Here is a 20,568-nt window from a genome sequence, read left to right as displayed (position 1 = left end):
ACCTCAGATATGCAGATGACACCACCCTTAATGGCAGAAAGTGAAGAGGAACTCAAAAGCCTCTTGATGAAAGTGAAAATGGAGAGTGAAAAAGTTAGCTTAAAGCTCAACATTCAGAAAATGAAGATCATGGCATCCGGTCCCACCACTTCATGGGAAATAGATGGGGAAACAGTGGAAACAGTGTCAGACTTTATTTTTCTGGGCTCCAAAATCACTACAGACGATGACTGCAGCCATGAGATTAAAAGACGCTTACTCCTTGAGAGAAAAGTTATGACCAACCTAGATAGCATATTCAAAAGCAGAGACATTACTTTGCCAACAAAAGTTCATCTAGTCAAGGCTATGGTTTTTCCTATGGTCATGTATGGATGTGAGAGTTGGACTGTGAAGAAGGCTGAGCACCGAAGAATTGATGCTTTTGAACTGTGGTGTTGGAGAAGACTCTTGAGAGTTCCTTGGACTGCAAGGAGATCCAACCAGTCCATTCTGAAGGAGATCAGCCCTGGGATTTCTTTGGAAGGAATGATGCTAAAGCTGAAACTCCAGTACTTTGGGCACCTCATGCGAAGAGTTGACTCATTGGAAAAGACTCTGATCCTGGGAGGGATTGGGGGCAGGAGGAAAAGGGGACGACATAGTATGAGATGGCTGGATGGCATCACTGACTCGATGGACGTGAGTCTGAGTGAACTCTGGGAGTTGGTGATGGACAGGGAGGCCTGGTGTGTTGCAGTTCATGGGGTTGTAAAGAGTCAGACATGACTGAGCGACTGATCTGATCTGATCTGATCTGTGTATTCTTGCCACCTCTTCATAATATCTTCTGCTTTTGTTAGGTCCTTACTGCTTCTGTCCTTTATTGTGCCCATCTTTGCATGAAATGTTCCCTTATTATCTCTAATGTTCTTGTAAAGAACAGTATTGCACAGGAACCTGGAATGTTAGGTCCATGAATCAAGGTAAATTGGAAGCGGTCAAACAGGAGATGGTAAGAGTGAACATGGACGTTTTAGGAATCAGTGAACTAAAATGGACCAGATTGGCTAATTTAATTCAGATGACTTTTATATCTACTACTGTATCAAGAATCCCTTAGAAGAAACAGAGTATCCATCATAGTCAACAGAAGAATCTGAAATGAAATATTTGGTTGCAATCTTAAAAATGACAGAATGATCTCTGTTCATTTTCAAGGCAAGTCATTCAACATCACAATAATCCAAGTCTATGTCGTAACCACTAATGCCAAAGAAGCTGAAGTTGAATGGTTCTATGATGACCTACAAGACCTTCTAGAACTAACACGAAATAAAGATGTCCTTTTCATCCCAGGGGCTTGGAATGCAAAAGTAGGAAGTCAAGAGATTCCTGAAGTAACAGGCAAGTTTGGTCTTGGAGTACAAAATGAAGCAGGGCAAAGGCTAACAGATTTTTGCCAAGAGAACTCATAGCAAACACCCTCTGCCAACAACACAAGGAAAGACTGTACACATGGACATCACCAGATGGTCAATACCAAAATCAGATTGATTATATTCTGTGCAGCTGAAGATGGATTAGCTCTATACAGTCAGCAAAAGCAATACTGGGAGCTGACTATGGCTCAGATCATGAATTCCTTATTGCCAAATTCAGACTTAAATTGAAGAAAGTATGGAAAACCAATAGCCTATTCAGGTATGACCTAAATTGAATCCCTTATGATTATACAGTGGAAGTGAGAAATAGATTCACGGAATTAGATCTGTAGACAGAGTGCCTGCAGAACTAGAACTATGGATGGAGGTTTGTGACATTGTACAGGAGGCAGGGATCAACACCATCCCTAAGAAAAAGAAATGCAAAAAGGCAAAATGGTTGTCTGAGGAGGCCTTACAAATAGCTGAGAAGAGACGCAAAAAGGAAAGATATACTCATCTGAATGCAGAATTCCAAAGAATAGCAAGGAGAATTAAGAAAACCTTCCTCAGTGATCAATGCAAAGAAATAAGGAAAACAATAGAATGGGAAAGACTAGAGATATCTTTAAGGTAAAATATATTCTTGGCCATAAAAATGTCCTATTAAAATTTTTAAAAACTGGGTAATAAATACATGCTCTTCCATCTTTACAAAATTAAATTTGAATTAAATAACATAGATACCTGGGAATATATCCAGTGTTTGGAAATAAATTAATAAATGGTAAATAACCTGTGGTTCAAAGAAGAAATCAAAAAGAACATCAGAAAGTATTTTAAATTTACTAAGTGTGTGAACACAACATATGAAAATTGGCAGATGATGCTAAAGTAGAACTTAGAGTGTTTATAAAAACATCTATATTAGGAAAGGAGAAAGGTACCAAATTTATTATGAAAGATCCTACCTTAAAAAATTAGAAAAACTGCAAATTAAACCCAAAGTAAGAAGAAGAAAGGAAGCAATGAATAGAGCAGACATCAATGAAATAGAAAAGAGAAAATATTAGAGAAGATCAGTGAACCCCAAAGTGGGTTTTTAAAAAATAAAATTGATAAACATTTATCTGGACTAATCAGAAGCAATATTGCAACAAATTCAATAAAGTCTTTAAAAATGATCCACATCCCCCCCAAAAAAAAGATAATATTTGATGACTAAATGTAGTTTATCTTAGGAATGCAAGATTGGCTTAATATTTAAAAATCAATCAATATAATTCACTAAATTTACAACTATAAAAAAAAGATCACACAGTCTTCTCTATAGATACTGAAAAATCTTAAAACTCAGTCTCCATCCCCGATAAAGTCTCTTGGCAAAGTAGGAATAGAAAGGTACTTTCTTGGTCTGATACAGGCATCTATGAAAAACCTACAGGTAAAATCATATTTAATTGGGAAAAGTGAATGACTTTTATTTCATATTTGAATGCACAAGGATGTATGGTTTTAGCACTTCTATTTACTATTCAATATCATATAAGATATTATAGTGGAGAAGGCAATGGCAAGCCACTCCAGTACTCTTGCCTGGAAAATCCCATGGAGGAGCCTGGTAGGAAGCAGTCCATGGGGTCGCTTAGAGTCAGACACGACTGAGCAACTTCACTTTCACTTTTCACTTTCATGCATTGGAGAAGGAAATGGCAACCCACTCCAGTGTTCTTGCCTGGAGAATTCCAGAGGCAGGGAGAGCCTGGTGGGCTGCCGTCTATGGGGTCGCACAGAGTCGGACACGACTGAAGCAACTTAGCAGCAGCAGCAAGATATTATAGAATGTATAATAAGATAAAAAAAGAGAACAAAATGTTATCAGAATTGGCAAGAAAGTAATATAACTGTCTTTACAGGTAACATGGCTGTCTATGTAGCAATTGCAATGGAATTAACAAAAAAGTCAACTGGGTTTAATAATTGGGTTTAACAATATTTCATGATCCAAAATCAATATATAACTAACAAGTTTATTTCTATATATTGGCAGCAAATAATCAGAATTTTTAAAAAAATATATATTAACTATAACAGCATTAAAAAAATAAAATACTCTAGAATAAAACTGACCAAATCAAGAGTGCCGAGAGAAACTGAAGAATTAATGAATTGACATATAATGTTCATAAATTGGGAGGCTCAATATTGACAAAAAGTCAATTCTCAAATTGATGTATACACTCAACATAATGCCAGTCAAAATGTACTTTTTCTTTTGTAGAAACTGATAACTAAAATTCATATGGAAATGCAAAGGACCTAGAATGGCCAAAATAACTTTAGTGGAACAGAAGGGAGAGTTCAGAAATAGATGAAAATGTATATAGGCATAAATAGACAACTGCTTTTTAGCAAAGGTACAAATACAATCAGTGGAGGAAAAAATAGTCATTTTAACAAATATTTTTAAAACAAATGGATATCCAAATTAAAAAACAAAACAAAAACCTTCAGTCAATTCCTTGCATCATATTCATAGTATAGCTCAAAATGAATCTTTGTTCTGAATGTAGACTCTAAAACATTTCTAGAAAAAAACAGGAAAAATACTTTTGATTCTGGGTTAGGCCATGATTAGTTAGTTACAACACTAAAAGCATGGTTCATAAAAGAAAACATTGATAAATTGGATTTCATCATAATTAAAACATTTGCTCTTCAAATGACACTGTTAAGGGAATGTAAAGACATACCCACAGGCTGGAAGAAAACATTTGCAAAGCATATGTCTAATAAAGAACTTGTCTCTAGAACATATGAAGAAATCTGAAAACTCAATAATACAAAGACAAAAACCCAGTTTCTAAAAATTGGGAAATGATTTGAACAGACATGTCTCTAGAGAAGACATGCAGATGGAAAGTTAGCATATGAAAAGATGCTCAACATCAATAGCCATTAGAGAATGCAGCTTAAAACCATAATAAAATAATAATACGCTTCTATTAGACTAGCTAAAATTAAACAGGACTTATGATCCCAAGAATTGGTAAGGATGTAGAGGAACTGGAACTCTCACACATTTTTGATGGAAACTTCAAGTAATACAATCCCTTTGAAATTTAAATAGTTTGGCATTAAAGAAAAAAAATACTGAAATAAACACCTACCATATGATCTAGCATTCCACTTCTAGACATTCCCACAATAGAAAATAAAGCATATACCCATACAAAGACTTGTGTGAGAATGTTTAAGACAGTTTTATTTGTAATAATAAAAAACTGGAAATAGTCCAATGTCCAACAACAAGTGAATGGATAAATTATACAGTGGTATATCTATATAATGGAGTACCATTCAGAAATAAACCGGAATGAGCTAGGATACATGCTGCATGGATGAGTTTCAAAATAATCATGCTGAATGAAAGAATTCAGACAAAAGAGAATACATGTTGAACAATTACATTTATACCAAGTCCTAAGAAATGCAAATTTAAATATAATGACAGAAAGCACGACAGAGATTTGCCTGGGTGAGGCTGGGCAGAAAAGGGCTAAAGGGAAGAAATACAATGGAACATGAGGACAGTTTTGGAGTGATTGGTATGGGCACTTTCCCAACTATAACAATAGCATCACAGGTATACATATGTTAAAACATCAGATTGTACACTTAAAAAATGTAGAGTTGATTTTATGTCAATTATACCTTGACACAGCTGTACAAAGGGATTAAAATATTCTTAAATATGACTTGGAAAATGTTAATCGTTATCATAACTTAAATCCAGAAAATAACTTACTTGAAGAAATCACTTCTTCATAGTAGATCAGCATGCCAAATGATGAATGGATTTCATCTCACATTGCCCTTTCCTTCATTACTGTGCCTTCTCTAGGGAGTTTAAAATCAGGTGAATGACCATGGCTTTATTATTAAGAAATATCTTTAGCTCTGACCCTAAAGATAAAAAGTTAAGCTTTGACCCTTAACTTGAACAGCATCTGCCTGGTATCTCCCACCTGTATCACTTCTATGCCCTGGGTGAGCCACCTTTGCTCCCACTGGGGTTTACCACGACTAGATCCTCTCCAACCTACGTGGCCTTGCTTTGACTCCAGGGAACTTTGTGTCTAACTCTTTCTTCCCAGCCTTGTCTTCCTTCTAGTCTGGGTATAACAGTATCTCAGATACCATTGGCTGACAATCTTTCAGCTTTTGCTCTCCCAATATCCCCCAATACATACATCTTTTATTAGAAAAAAAACCAAAACAAAACTTTGAGCATCAGAATTGCCTGCATGGCTTGCTAAGGCATAGAATGCTGGGTCTCACTCCCAGAATTCCTGCTTTTGTGATTTAGCAGCAGCAGCAGAAATGTGCATTTCTGACTGGTTCCCAGATAATGGTGGTGCCCTGGCCCAGGGCTAATTTGAGAACAAGTGGTCAGACACCACTGGCTTTGAAGTTTGATAGAGCAGGGTTCAAATCCCAGCTATGTATCTGAGGGTAGTTTATATACTTTAGTCTCAGTTGTCTCCCCTGCAACAAATGAAAGCTGGTGGCACTCTCAGTTCAGTTCAGTCGCTCTGTCGTGTCCGACTCTTTGCGACCCCATGAATCGCAGCACGCCAGGCCTCCCTGTCCATCACCAACTCCCAGAGTTCACTCAGACTCATGTCCATTGAGTCAGTGATTCCATCCAGCCATCTCATCCTCTGTTGTCCCCTTCTCCTCCTGCCCCCAAGCACTCTCAGCAGTTAGGTTAATTATTATTATCAGGCCAGTCATTGAGGAAACATGAAAAAGGGAACCGTATCCCTCAACACATGCCATCAGCAGGCATGTCAGTTCATTTCAGCCTCCCAGTGTTCCTTGCTCTCTTCCTCATCCTACAGGCACCTGACCTACCTAGGTGTTTTCTCTTTGGTCCAGTATCTTTCTATGGTCTCCCTATTATCCTGGGCTTACACTTTCCCACATTTAAACTAATTGCACCTATGTCTGATGATCTAGTCATCTGATAAAGCCAAGAAAATATATGTTAGTTAATTGGTGTCATTAATACTTGATGTACCAGCTATTCTTTTTTTAGTGACATTAATTATGAAAATTTTAAAAAATAAAATTATGAGCATGAAAATATGTATTCAGGATGTGTTCAGGGACATGTACACTGACAGGCTAGAAGAGGCACTAACTTTGATGGGTTGAACAAGCTCTTGAGCATATCTCAGATATCTGCATGGGGGCTAACTGTTTCACTCAGTTTAGCTATTGTACTTAATAGGACTATTAAAAACAATCCAATTAAGTTTTTAGCCATCAGCCTTCAGGAATTGTGGCCTGAGAGGCTTGCATGTCATCCTCTATACTGCAGCTTTCCTCCTCTGCTGCTTCATTGTCATCTCTCTCCATTACTAAAGAAATCATCAAATCAACGCAGGAAGGACAAGACAGACATGGAAAATCCCACATCTTAAACACAGGACATCATTTCTTTTTAGATTCTGCATATAAGGGATGTCATATGATATTTCTCCTTCTGTCAAAGAAATGATACAAATGAACTTATTTATAAAATAGATACAGACTCTTAGACTTAGAGAATCAACTTATGGTTGCCAGAGGAAAGGATGGGAGGAACAGATAGTTAGGGAGTTTGGGATGGACATGTACACACTGCAGTGCATAACCAACAAGGTCCTATTGTATCGTACAGGAGACTCTACTCAATACTATGTGGCAGCCTGAATGGGAGGGGAGTTTGGGGGAGAATGGATACATGTATATGTATGGCTGAGCCACTCTGCATGTACCTAAAACTACCACAACATTGTTAATCAGCTATACTCCAATACAAAATGTTTAAAAAATTAAATTAAAAAAAATAAACATAGGACATCAGCCCCTAGTACCTGTCATCTTACCTAGCCCTGTTTTAAATTCCCACACAGTATGTTGGAATGAGGCAGGTTTTTAAGTATTTTGTTATTTAATGACATTGGAAACTAACTGAGCTCAGCCGTCCAGAAGGCAGGTGTGTTGCTTTATGGACCTTTCTGCAGAATGCATAAAAGTGATGGGTGAAAGGAAGAGAGGACTCAGGCGTGGCTTGTTATCTACCCTGACAAGCAGCCACATTTATGGCTGCTCTGTACCATCACCTTGTACAAATGAAGCTCGTGTAAGCAAAATGAGTATGCGTGCAGGAACTTGCCATTTCCCTTTTCCCAATTGAGGGGCATCCAACCATAAATATGTTTCAAAAGAGGTTTAACATTTCTGATAGATTGATTTGAAGCAGCTCAGAGCTACATTTAAATATCAGAGGTCTTCCTGCAAGGGCTTTCTACCTCAGCCACAGCCATCCTTGGAGAGATTCCCCATCACTATATGCCAGAAAAGGTACTGGTTAGCAAGTTTCCTTTGCCCCTGTTTTATGCCATATTTCTAATAAACATCTTTTTCAGCTGTAGTTTGATTTTTTAATGTTATTTAATCAACAATTATTGTTTTAAATTACTATAAATTAATATAATTATATAATATATACTATAAATCATTATAATTATTGAAATTATTATTTAATCAATAGTTAAATATTATTCCCTGCAATCAGTGCTCCCTCCATCCCAATATCAAGCCCCATTTCCTGAGTCTGTTTGCCAAATGTTAACAAATCACAAATTCAGTCAATGCTAGTGGCTTCCTTAACTGATAACCAGTTCAATTCCTATTGTTAGATAAAATATATCATTATAGGTAATACTGGCTAAAGTGTTACATTAATGCTTTAGCATTAACATATGAACATATGAAACATATGAACATGCAGTCATTTGTTACATGCAGTCATTGGTTAAGAAAACAGAAGCTCTAGGTATCCATAGCAAGGTTATAACACAGTAAAATATCAAACTTGACTCAATTTCCCCTGGCAACCAGGCTGTCTCTACTAGACCACCTTGAAATGCCTTCCATCAATATTTGTACCACGAATCCCAGTGGACATTGAAAGCAAACTTGATTAGGAAAAACACTCTCCTTCCCATTGCACGATGCCTCCTAAACTCTCCATCTGAGAGCTCTTCTCTATGAAGTAGAAGACTGATACTTTTCAAAAGAGAAGTTAAAAGAACTCAAAGGATTTTCTTAATTTTGGCTCTTCCAAAAGCACAATACGGGTGTACATTCATTCATTGATTCACAAACATATATTTGCACCTACAACGTGTTGTAGGTAGTGGGAATACAACAGTGAACAAAACAGACAAAAATCTTTGCATGATCTTTGTACTTCTGTGAGCAGGGGTGATAAACAATGAAATAAGTAAAATATATACCATTCGGGGGGGGGCAGTTGGTGTGACGAAGAAGGAGAAAGCAGTTGCCAAGACTGCAAAGGGGTGATCTGGGGTGCTACCTCAGAGCTCATAGCACATATGGAGATCAGAGCCTTGGGCATGAGGGGTGTCCTGGTGGTCCTGGGCTCCTGGCGAAGTCTGAGCTAAGCACAAAGAAATCAGTCCTAAGTGTCTCAAGCTGATGAGGAGGGTGAGGCTGTGACTGCTGGTCAGGAAGGTGTCAGGATGTTTTTAGGAGGACCCAGAGTTCTGGATCCCTTCTATACCAGTGATATGGGATGTAGAAGCCCAAGAAGTTTGGTCTTATCTGTAAGAAAGGGAATCTGTGCCTCAGAGATGAGCCTGTTAGATGCCCTTGCCTCAGATCTCTGAAACTTCTGTGGGAGTTAAAGTAACTTATACCATCCTGGAAGCCCTCTAGGCTCATCTTGCCAGGTGCTTTTGAAGACATTCAAATTCAAAGCAGGTCAAGGAATACTATTTGCATGGCAACTTTGTTTTATTTTTGTCTGACTTCACAAGGTTTACATTAATTAGTGAAGGGAAAAGGGGATGGGGCCAAATATAGCTTGCTCTGTGTCTGAAAAGCCTGAGCTTCTATATGGCAAAGACTTGAGGTGAAGGAGGGACTTCCTAATGCGTTGACCTCAGAAAGGAGGTTTGCATGAAGGGAAACTCTCCCTTACTCTGCACCTTCATCATCAGCAGTGATCCATTGGTCTCTGGGGGCTTCTGAGAGCTACATGGATGTCTGGGCTGTGTGAGGGAGAGCTTGGGAGTCATTATGGACCAGTGGCTCCACACCCCTGACATGATCCCTTGTGTAGTTCCCGCCATGGTCAGTGACTCAAGTCTCCCTTAGAAAAGACTTGGTGGGACTGAATGTCTTGGCTTCCTCGTCAGACCTCATTCACGTAATTACTCCTAGAATCAAATCCAACTCCCAAGGAACCTGTTAGTGATCCCCATTGCCCCTTTGCCATCATCCACAGTTGAGAGGTGTTTTGTTAGAGATTACTGTATACAATCCTAGAAGTCAGCACTGTTCTACAAAAACATGGTTGAAGAGAGTCTCACGAATGAGAGGGAAGGTGGGATTAAGAGTAGAATGCATGGGTAGTTCTGGAAGCTATATTTAGCACTCTGTCAAGCTGCTGTTTTGAACTAGATTACCTTTGAGGTTATCTGAATGTGTAAGAAAAAGATATTCAGTACAAGCACGTGCATCACCCTTCCTCCAGTCCCTCAGATGCCCTGGGGAGTGATACCCTGGACATCAAAGTACTACATGGCGCTCCAAGGAGTGAGTTCTTCTTAACATATGCTAAGTGTGTGTTTTGTGGGAGAAACAGACCCAAATGTTTACATGGAGAAAAAATTGTCCCTATGCATTTTCTGTATTTTGAGGAGAAAACACAGAGAAAAAGTCTCACTTTTGCATATGTTGGTTTTATTCCTTTCATTTTCTGAAGGACTGGGTAGCCCTGATAATTAAAGAAGAGATGTTATTAGCAGGAAATGAATGTAGCATTAATTTTCATTGTGTCAACAATCTTTTTTTTTTTTGCTGATATTTATTTTATTTTTTTTTTCAATTTTATTTTATTTTTAAACTTTACATAATTGTATTAGTTTTGCCAAATATCAAAATGAATCCACCACAGGTATACATGTGTTCCCCATCCTGAACCCCCCTCCCTCCTCCCTCCCCATACCATCCCTCTGGGTCATCCCAGTGCACTAGCCCCAAGCATCCAGTATCGTGTATCGAACCTGGACTGGCAACTCGTTTCTTACATGATATTTTACATGTTTCAATGTCATTCTCCCAAATCTTCCCACCCTCTCCCTCTTTTGAAATCTAATTTGCTGATGAATTAAGAGGGAATCCTGTTGGCTTTAGACAACATAAATATAAATATTTCCTTTCATATTTTGGAGTAAGTTTTGTGAAAGCAATGGGAAATTATTGTTTGTAGCTCATTAAAATGTCTGTTTATAGTTACTCTGTTTTGACATCTACTCTATACGAATATGATAATTCTGACCTTCAGTTATGGAATCAATGAAATGCAGACTTTGAAACTGCCCTTCATAGGATGTGCTTTCATCATGAAATATTTCAGAGACTCTGCAGCCAATGGATATGTGCAAGTGCCAGAACATTTTTCTTCTTCAGTGTGTTTGTTTAATGTCTCTGTTTCACTTGTTATTGTCTACCTAAGAGGAAGTGAGAAAATATCAAATTGAGGTGAAAGACCAATTTTCACACTTAAAAGGCTGATTTGCAAAATAGCTTCATGAAGATGTAAATGGATAGACTTAAGTGAATATGTTAATCCTAATAAGTACATAAAATGGGCAATGAAGTTTTCCAAATTCTTTACAAAGAATCTCATAGTTAAAGGAGTTGAAAGTCGAGTGGAAGAATTATTAGTTGGTTCACTAATTATGGAGTTGAAGTTATTACAAAGAATAACTGCAATTTCAAATAAGAGATATGTTATTAATTATATAACTAAATATTTTTGTTTTACCTTTTAAAGAATTTTTTTAGTTTCTCTTTTAAATAGTAATTTTAAACCATAGAGATCATAAATGTTTGTTACAGGAAATTTAGGAACTATAGACTAGCAAAGGAAAGAAAGTAAAATCATTTATTAGCCTACTGTTCAAAGATATACACTATTTTAATTTTTCCTTTTATAAATTCCTTATTTGCATTTATGTTTAGGAAGACCATTCCTGTCCTAAGAGTGAATTGATATTTAGATTAAAAAATCCCTTTATGATCACATTTTTTAGATTGAGGTCTTTAATCCAACTGATAGTTATTTTTGTGTAATGGGTAGTAATAGAATGTAATTTCACTTTTGTAAAAAAAATAATTAACTTTTATATTTTTAGAATAATATATTCTTTCATCAGATGCTTGGATGTCACATGAAGAGTATGTTAAATTGTAATGCAAATGTGAATTACTTTCTGATTTTCTGTTATATTTATCTATTTTTGTTCCACTATCACACTGTTTAAAATTATTATACCTTTACATATTATTTTAATATATCTGGTAGATTGAATTTCCCAAGCTTCCCAAATACATTCATGTACTTAAAATTTTCCAACTTTTGCCAACTTACAAAAGAAAATTACATCATATGGAAAATTTGATAGATTTACATTTATCTTTAGAGAAATAGCATTCTAACAAATTTCAGTTTTCACATTTAGAAATTAGTCATCATTTTTAAATTACATTTAAATTGTCTTATTATATTTACAAATAGTTCTTTGTAAGATTTTGTGACTTTTTAAAACTTTCATATTATATATACATATATATCTCCCCCACAGATTAATATTTATTTTAATGTTGTTAAGCCTAGTATCTGTTGATTCTAAGTAGATATCACTGTTATGCATTACTTTCATAATTTTGATCCACTTGAAATTAAAGCTTAAAAATGTATTATATGAAATAAAAAACATAATGGTAAATGGAAGCTAAATATATTATATATCATTAAAAATGTTTTGTTATTGTTGTTGTATACTTGCTAAGTTGTGTCCGAATCTTACGTGATCCCGTGGACTGTAGCCCACAAGGTTCCTCTGTGCATGGGATTTCCCAGGCAAGAATGCTGGAGTGGGTTGCCATTTCCTCCTCCAGGGGATCTTCCTGACCCAGGGATTGAACCTGCATCTCCTGCAATGCGGGCAGATTCTTTACCATTGTGTCAACTGGGAAGCCCAGAGAGATCTGCTCTCTCAAATTTTTTTCTCTACTATCTTACTAAATTTTCTTTATAGCAGTTTTTAGTCTATTTTCTTGGATTTTTCAAGTATATTCTAATATGCAAATGGTAGATGTTCTGTCTCCTGACTTTTTTCCTCTGACTTCTTTCTTTTCTGATTATATTAGCTAGTTCATGCCTACTATCTATTTGAATTTTCAGTAATAGTGTAAAGCTTTGTCTTGTTCCTGAGCTTATTAAGAATGCCTTTAATGTTTATGTATTAAGCATGATTCTGTCTTTTAGGGCTGAGGTAAATGTATTTTAATATACCCTTAGTCTTATTTTATTAAATGTTTTAGTCATCTTTATATATAAATGGGCTTCTCCTGTGGCTCAGTGGTACAGGATCTGCCTGCAATGCAGGAGATGCAGGAGAAATGTGTTCGATCCCTATCCTTTAATTACTCTTCTGATCACTGGATCACTGTTAAAAATTTGGTGTATATTGTTACAGAGCTTTTCCTATGCTATATACAAAGATAACAAAGGGTTTAAAAAATAAAAATCTAATTTGTTAGTGAGCTTGAATAGTTTTTATATTTTTTGAACATTTATATTTTGCTTGTGAACTGCCTGTTTGTGTACTTTTCTGCTGGTTTTATTCTCGATTTGTAAAGATTTAATATTTTAAAGAGGTTAAATCTTGTCTCTCTCACATTTACCTTCACACTTTTACTCCCTAAAAGCAATCATTGAATCACCCCTAATATTCTATCGTGTATCCACACTTGGCTCTTTATGTACATACAAATTTAATATCTATCTATTTAAAATTGTATATCAGTTAAAAATTAAGATGTTTAAATATATCACTTAAAATGTATATATTATATATAGACTACAATACTATATTATATATAAAAAATGGATAGTCTACTCTTACACTCCTTGTTTATTTTACACAGCAGTGAAAAACATCAGGCTGCAATATACTTTTATTACTCCACTGAAGTACTATTACATTTCTCCCACCTTTAAGCTCTTAAAATGCAGTGGAAATTTAGTTCATAAATGTGGGATGAAGTACAAAAAGTGGAACTATTAACTTCAAATTACATGAACATTTTTGATAGTGCCTTCTTAAAAGTTGTTCCAGCATTTTCTCAGCTCTTGGTATCTTTGCTGATTTGAGGTATCATCAGTCTCAAATTAGTATCAATACAATAGTGGTTTTCCTTGTTTTAATCACTATCACTCTGATCCCTTGTGAGGTTTGTGTGTTTTCATATATTTACTAGACAGTTGGTTTTCTTCTCCTGTGAATTTTCTTTGTATACCTTTTGCCTGTTTTCTTCCATGTGGAATTGTTTTTTTCTCTTATTTATCTCAAGGAGCTCTTTGTTTATTAGGAATATTAACATCATATGTGTTGATACATAGCACCATTTTAGCCAAGTACCTTTAGAAGGCATTGGATGGCTCCAAAGTCCTTTCTCTTATTTGTGTACTGCCCATCCCTTTGCTGTCTTCTTTCCATTTACCTTTCAGCTAGTCTATTTCCTTCTTTATTTGTATCTCTACTGAACTGGAAGACAGTAAGGGATATGAAATTAAATATTTGAACAGGGCTTATAACAAATTCAGTTTAGTTGAAAAGGATATGAAAACTCCTTGTTTAATGTTTATGGAGGGTGTTTCCTATTTCAGTTTTTCATGAAGTGACTTTTTCTTCCAAATCATGAATATGACTGACTATTTATCTCAGTGAAAAGCACAAAAAACTCACTGACATATTGGCAGATGAAATATAAAAAATGCAGTTAGTCATTTGGATGATCTAATGACCAAATACTTCACTAGGCAAATGAATGGTCAGTTACCAAATATTTGAAATATTTATATGATACTCCAAAATAGAAATATTGTCTTTATGTAGATGCTGTGCTAATCTTTTTTCATATTATAAAAACAAAAAACATAAAGAATATTAATTCCCATGGAAAGGACTGGAGCTGAAAGACAGGCCAAAGTCAGAGTCTTGTTGGAAGAAAAACAGTCTGAAAATGTTATATCTTTCAGGGAAGTATTTGGATTGTAAGTTCATGAAGATGTATAGAGGAGGGAGAAGCAAATGCTTAATAAATTTTTTTAAAACAATAAATTCCTACATCAATCACTGTAATCCTCCCCCCAAGAAATTACTTTTCTCTTTCTCCTCCTGTTTTGTGTATGCCCAGCTATTCACATATTTCCTTAATGTTTCTATTTTACTCAGACTAAATTGATAATGTCTTCTTGGTGCTAACCTAACTTTAATAAGAATGGGGTATATTTTGTGGATTGGCTATACTCATTGTTAGCCATTGGAAAATCTTGCTTGAGGTAAACACTAAGGGTTAGTCTCTCAGTCATGTCTGATTTTTTGCAACCCCGTGGGCTGTAGCCTGCCAGATTCCTCTCTCTATAGGATTTTCCAGGCAAGAATACTGGAGTGGGTTGGCGTTCCCTTTTCCAGGGGATCTTCTGACCCAGGGATTCAACCCAGGTCTCCTGCATTGCAAGCAGATTCTTTACTGTCTGAGCCACCAGGGAAGAATCATTGAGAGCCAGGCAATGAGACAAGGAAACATGGAGGCCAAGAAATTAAAAATTATTTTTTTACATCATTAGAGAAAAGTTTTAGAAGTATATTACTTTATATTTATTCTTGAAAATTACATATTATAAAGACTAAAGAGACTATCATTATTTATCTAGGGATCAGATTACCTTGCACATACAATGTTAAAAATATTTATTTGTAAAGGCAATTGCTACATTTTACTCTTTTCTGGGAAAACTTCATTTACCTACATATATATCACTGTGCTTCCTTTTTTTATTGGTCTTAATCTGAGAATGATGATTTTTATATTAACTGAATATTGTTTATAGTAGATTCTATTGCTTTAAACTTTCATTTATATCTTTAATGTCTCTTGCTCTTGGCAAGTTATAATTCAGGAAGGCAGAAAAATCAATCTTAGCATGTAGAAAGAAAGTATTTAGCAGCCAATATAGTTGGCATTTATGCAAGTTAAATTTTTTCAGCATTTTTGAAGATTTAAGATAATGTAGAAAATGTTATAGGGATGTTTACAAATTAGAATGTACAGCCTATACCTTCAATCCATAGGGTAGATTTTTATCTTCTTCTTGTTGTTTTTCAATATAAGAAAATAGTACCATACCTTAAAAATAGTTTACACGATGCTGTGCAAATGAATCTTTTCATTTGGAATAAGATAGTCTTATCATGTGTTGGAAATTAAAGAAATTGTTCTAGGTATACTCTCTTACAGTACACACTTATCGCCCCTTTGGCTCTTCTACATCTGGGTCATCTGTTGGCATCTACTGGACAAAGAATGAGAGCAAGCAGACCTTGGGCTCAGTCTATTTGCTCAAAAATACTGGTACCACGGGACCACTGGTACCACTGGTATACTAGAAATCAGATTGATTATATTTTTGCAGCCAAAGATGGAGAAGCTCTATACAGTCAGCAAAAACAAGACCAGGAGCTGACTGTGGCTCAGATCATGAATTCCTAATTGCCAAATTCAGACTTACATTGAAGAAAGTAGGGAAAACCACTAGCCTATTCAGGTATGACCTAAATCAAATCCCTTATGATTATACAGTAGAAGGGAGAAATAGATTCAAGGGATTAGATCTGATAGACAGAGTATAGACAGACATAGCCTCAATAACTATGGATGGAGGTTTGTGACATTGTACAGGAGGCAGGGATCAAGACCATCCCCAAGAAAAAGAAATGCGAAAAGGCTAAATGGTTGTCTGAGGAGGCCTTACAAATAGCTGTGAAAAGAAGAAAAGCAAAAGGCAAAGGAGAAAAGGAAAGATATACCCATTTGAATGCAGAGTTCCAAAGAATAGCAAGGAAAGATAAAAAAGCCTTCCTCAGTGATCAATGCAAAGAAATAGAAGAAAACAACAGAATGGGAAAAATTAGAGATCTCTTCAAGAAAATTAGAGATACCAAGGGAATATTGCATGCAAAGATGGGCTCAATAATGGACAGAAATGGTATGGACCTAACAGAAGCAGAAGATATTAGGAAAAGGTGGTGAGAATACACAGAAGAACTATACAAAAAAGATCTTCATGACCCAGATACTCACTATGGTGTGATCACTCAGCCAGAGCCAGACATCCTGGAATGCGAAGTCAAATGGGCCTTAGAAGGATCACTACGAACAAAGCTAGTGGAGGTGATGGAATTCCAGTTGACCTATTTCAAATCCTAAAAGATGATGTTGTGAAAGTGCTACACTCAATAGGCCAGCAAATCTGGAAAACTCAGCAGTGGCCATAGGACTGGAAAAGGTCAGTTTTCATTCCAATCCCAAAGAAAGGCAATGCCAAAGAATGCTCAAACTACAGCACAGTTGTACTCATCTCACATGCTAGTAAAGTAATCCTCAAAATTCTCCAAGCCAGGCTTCAACAATATGTAAACCATGAACTTCCTGATGTTCAAGCTGGTTTTAGGAAAGGCAGAGGAATCAGAGATCAAATTTCAACATCCGTTGGATCATTGAAAAAGCAAGGGAGTTCCAGAAAAAACATCTACTTTTGCTTTACTGACTATGCCAAAGTCTTTGACTGTGTGGATCACAGTAAACTGTGGAAAATTCTGAAAGAGATGGGAATACCAGACCACCTGACCTGCCTCTTGAGAAATCTATGCAGGTCAGGAAGCAACAGTTAGAACTAGACATGGAGCAACAGACTGGTTCCAAATAGGAAAAGGAGTTCGTCAAGGCTGTATATTGTCACCATGCTTATTTAACTTATATGCAGAGTACATCAAGAGAAACGCTGGGCTGGATGAAGCACAAGCTGGAATCCAGATTGCCAGGAGAAATATCAATAACCTCAGATATGCAGATGATACCACCCTTATGGCAGAAAGTGAAGAAGAACTAAAGAGCCTCTTGATGAAAGTGAAAGAGGAGAGTGAAAAAGTTGGCTTAAAACCAACATTCAGAAGACTAAGATCATGGCATCTGGTCCCATCACTTCATGGCAAATAGATGGGGAAACAGTTAAAACAATGACTGACTTAAGATTTTGGGCTCCCAAATCACTGCACATGGTGATTGCAGCCATGAAATTAAAAGATGTTTGCTCCTTGGAAAAAAAGTTATAACCAACCTAGACAGCATATTAAAAAGCAGAGATATTACTTTGTCAACAAAGGTCTGTCTAGTCAAATATTTTCTTCCAGTAGTCATGTATGGATGTGAGAGTTGGACTATGAAGAAAGCTGAGCGCCGAAGAATTGATGCTTTTAAACTATGGTGTTGGAGAAAACTTTGTTCCTTTGGACTGCAAGGAGATCCAACCAGTCCATCTTAAAGAAAATCAGTCCTGAATATTCATTGGAAGGACTGATGTTGAAGCTGAAACTCCAATATTTGGGCCACCTGATGCGAAGAACTTTTCATTTGAAAAGACCCTGATGCTGGGAAAGATTGAAGGTGGGATGAGAAGGGGATGACAGAAGATGAGAAGGTTGGATGGCATCACCGACTCAATGGACATGAGTTTGTATAAACTCCAGGAGCTGGTGATGAACAGGGAGGCCTGGCGTGCTGCAGTCCATGGGGTCGCAGAGTCAGACACTACTGAGCAACTTAACTGAGACTGATACCACTGGTGGTCATAAGGATTCTCCAGCAATCGTTAATATGCTTTTCATAGACAACGATTACACTTTGCTTTGGGGCATAAGTGATTAATTAGTGGTGCTTAATAATAAAAGTTAACAAGTCATAATGTTATATCACATTCAAAGTTAGTCTTTGGACTAATTCTAATTCAGGTTCTTTTTCCTTAGTTAGAAAAAGAAAAATTGCTAGGGATTGGAAAAGTGGTTGTTTTGCAGTTCTTCATGAAAAACTTAACGAATATATTTCTTTCTCTCCACATAGACTTTTCAGTAATACTGAAGTGTTACGAATTGATTACCTAATGAATCAAACAGTTGAAATTCATTCATTATTCATTTTTATATTCAAAATGTACAGAGTGTTTCATTTGAGGACAAATTTCTACTCTCACACATGGCAGAGAGATATAGGATAATGTTGGGTGATATAAAATACAGTGTAACTAAGTTTGTAGAGGCTAGTTTAACATTTGACATAAACATGAACTCTAGATATATTATAGGTTTGGGTGGGGAATACCTAGGATGATATATGTTTAAAACCTGTACTCTAAATATATGGTCTATATATTTTAATTTTCCAAGTATTTTGAGTATGTCAAAGTGAGAGTTTTAAACTCTAAGGATAGTTTTGTTTACCCTAAATGTAAAACACAGCCAACCAGGTTCATCCAGGGAAGAGAAGATCCTCAAGGACCTGTTTAGACACTTGCTTCTGGGGGAAAAAAAAATGGTCTTTAGTCAAAGAGTTGTCAATCCTATTTTTAAAGATTGATTAGGAAGCTGATTTTTTTCTTCCTTCTGTCCTTGGAGAAAATGAAAAATAACAGGTGCTCTTCTACTTTAGACTAACCATTCATATACTTTATGACAGTTAGGTCTCCCTGGAGCCTTCTCTTCTCCAGGACAAATTATGCAAACTCCTTCAGTCTGTCCTCATAGGTCCTATGTTTCAAGCATTAAATCATCTTATTGTTCTTCCCTGTATCTTTTCCAATTTCTTCAATATCCTTTTAAAAGTATAAAGTCTTAAAGATGATACCTTTGCATATGTTAGATCAGGTTGAACTTCAGGAGGATATTTATCTCTATCTTCTAAGTCAGACTGATGGTCCCTATAACACAGATGAGTTGGATGGAGGGATAAGAAGAAAAAGAGAACCCAGGTGTGCTGTTTAACATTTGACTTAACAGATTTATATGATGAGAAATAACAAAAACTGTGCCTGAAAAATGTCATAAGGGTTCTTTATAAGTCATATGAGAAGATGCCAAAACACTATGAATAGTATAAAAACAATCAGAACTGCTTTTTTTTTTTTTTTTGCTAAATAACCTGTTTTTTGTTTGTTTGTTTTACTAATTATAACTCTGCAAGGGAAAAGATTAGTAGGTGAGCTTACATAATACCAGATTCTAGACAAAAATGTGTAAAAGAGGAAGATGAGAACTGCTAATCCAAGGAAGAAGGCAGGGATTCAACATTAGAGTGACCTCAGCTTAATTAAGAGCTAGACCTACCTTTTCAAGCAGATATTTGTGCACTGACAGAATGTTACATAGTGAAGATTTATGTTTTGATTGATATATGATTGTATATTTTGATCATATACAATCAAAATCATAGCAAGAGTGTTATTTTGAGTTTGTTGGTAAGTTTTCCTGGGTTCATAGCACTGCCTTGTTTTCTCTGCGGCATGGCCTTGACTTTGGGTGATTGGCATGCCAGTCATTTCAACCTCTCCATCATATAAGGGCCAGAAGGAACCCATAAACTTATAAACCAAGTTCCCCTCCATGGTAGTTACTATGAGCATACTTTTCCATTGTACCAAAGACCTAGAATAAAAGCTCCAAACTTTCTAGTCTTTCTTATTTCTACTTAAGTGCATGAGTAATTGGTTTTTGTAATTTGTTGATAACTTTAAGTCTTGTGTATGCACGAAGCAAAATACCTGGCATTTATGCTACTCTCTATCCTGGGTATATACTAGGAACTGCTTCATAACCTCCACGAAAGAGAAATCCAATCACTACAAAAAGATGGTACTGCGTTCGTTCCAAAATTTTTAAATCAACAATAAATAATAGGGAGCACAACAAAGTCAGCTTGTAAGAGCTCTAATTCCCCAGATGGAAAACTTCATGATTCACCCATTGCTGGCTTATTTTCACTTTAAGGTGGGATAAAAATATTAATTGACCATGCCCACATTGAAAAATCACACAGGTATATCTCAGAGGGCTTCTGCATTGAATGGTGTGCAGTGGTGGCATATCTGTACTTTGCACTAACCCCTCTTTGAAAGCTAATG

General features: G+C 36.2%; 1 protein-coding gene across 2 annotated transcripts in view; it reads right to left on the bottom strand.

The window, feature by feature from the left end:
* The window catches only part of VWC2L (von Willebrand factor C domain containing 2 like), a 214,373-nt gene that overhangs the window by 163,376 nt on the left and 30,429 nt on the right, over nucleotides 1–20,568 (bottom strand). The window lies entirely within an intron of this gene.

Source organism: Bos taurus, chromosome 2 (assembly GCF_002263795.3).
Source record: "Bos taurus isolate L1 Dominette 01449 registration number 42190680 breed Hereford chromosome 2, ARS-UCD2.0, whole genome shotgun sequence".
Lineage (NCBI taxonomy): Eukaryota > Metazoa > Chordata > Mammalia > Artiodactyla > Bovidae > Bos > Bos taurus.
Note: the sequence above shows the minus strand (reverse complement) of the source record. Positions and strands in the feature narration are given on the sequence as shown.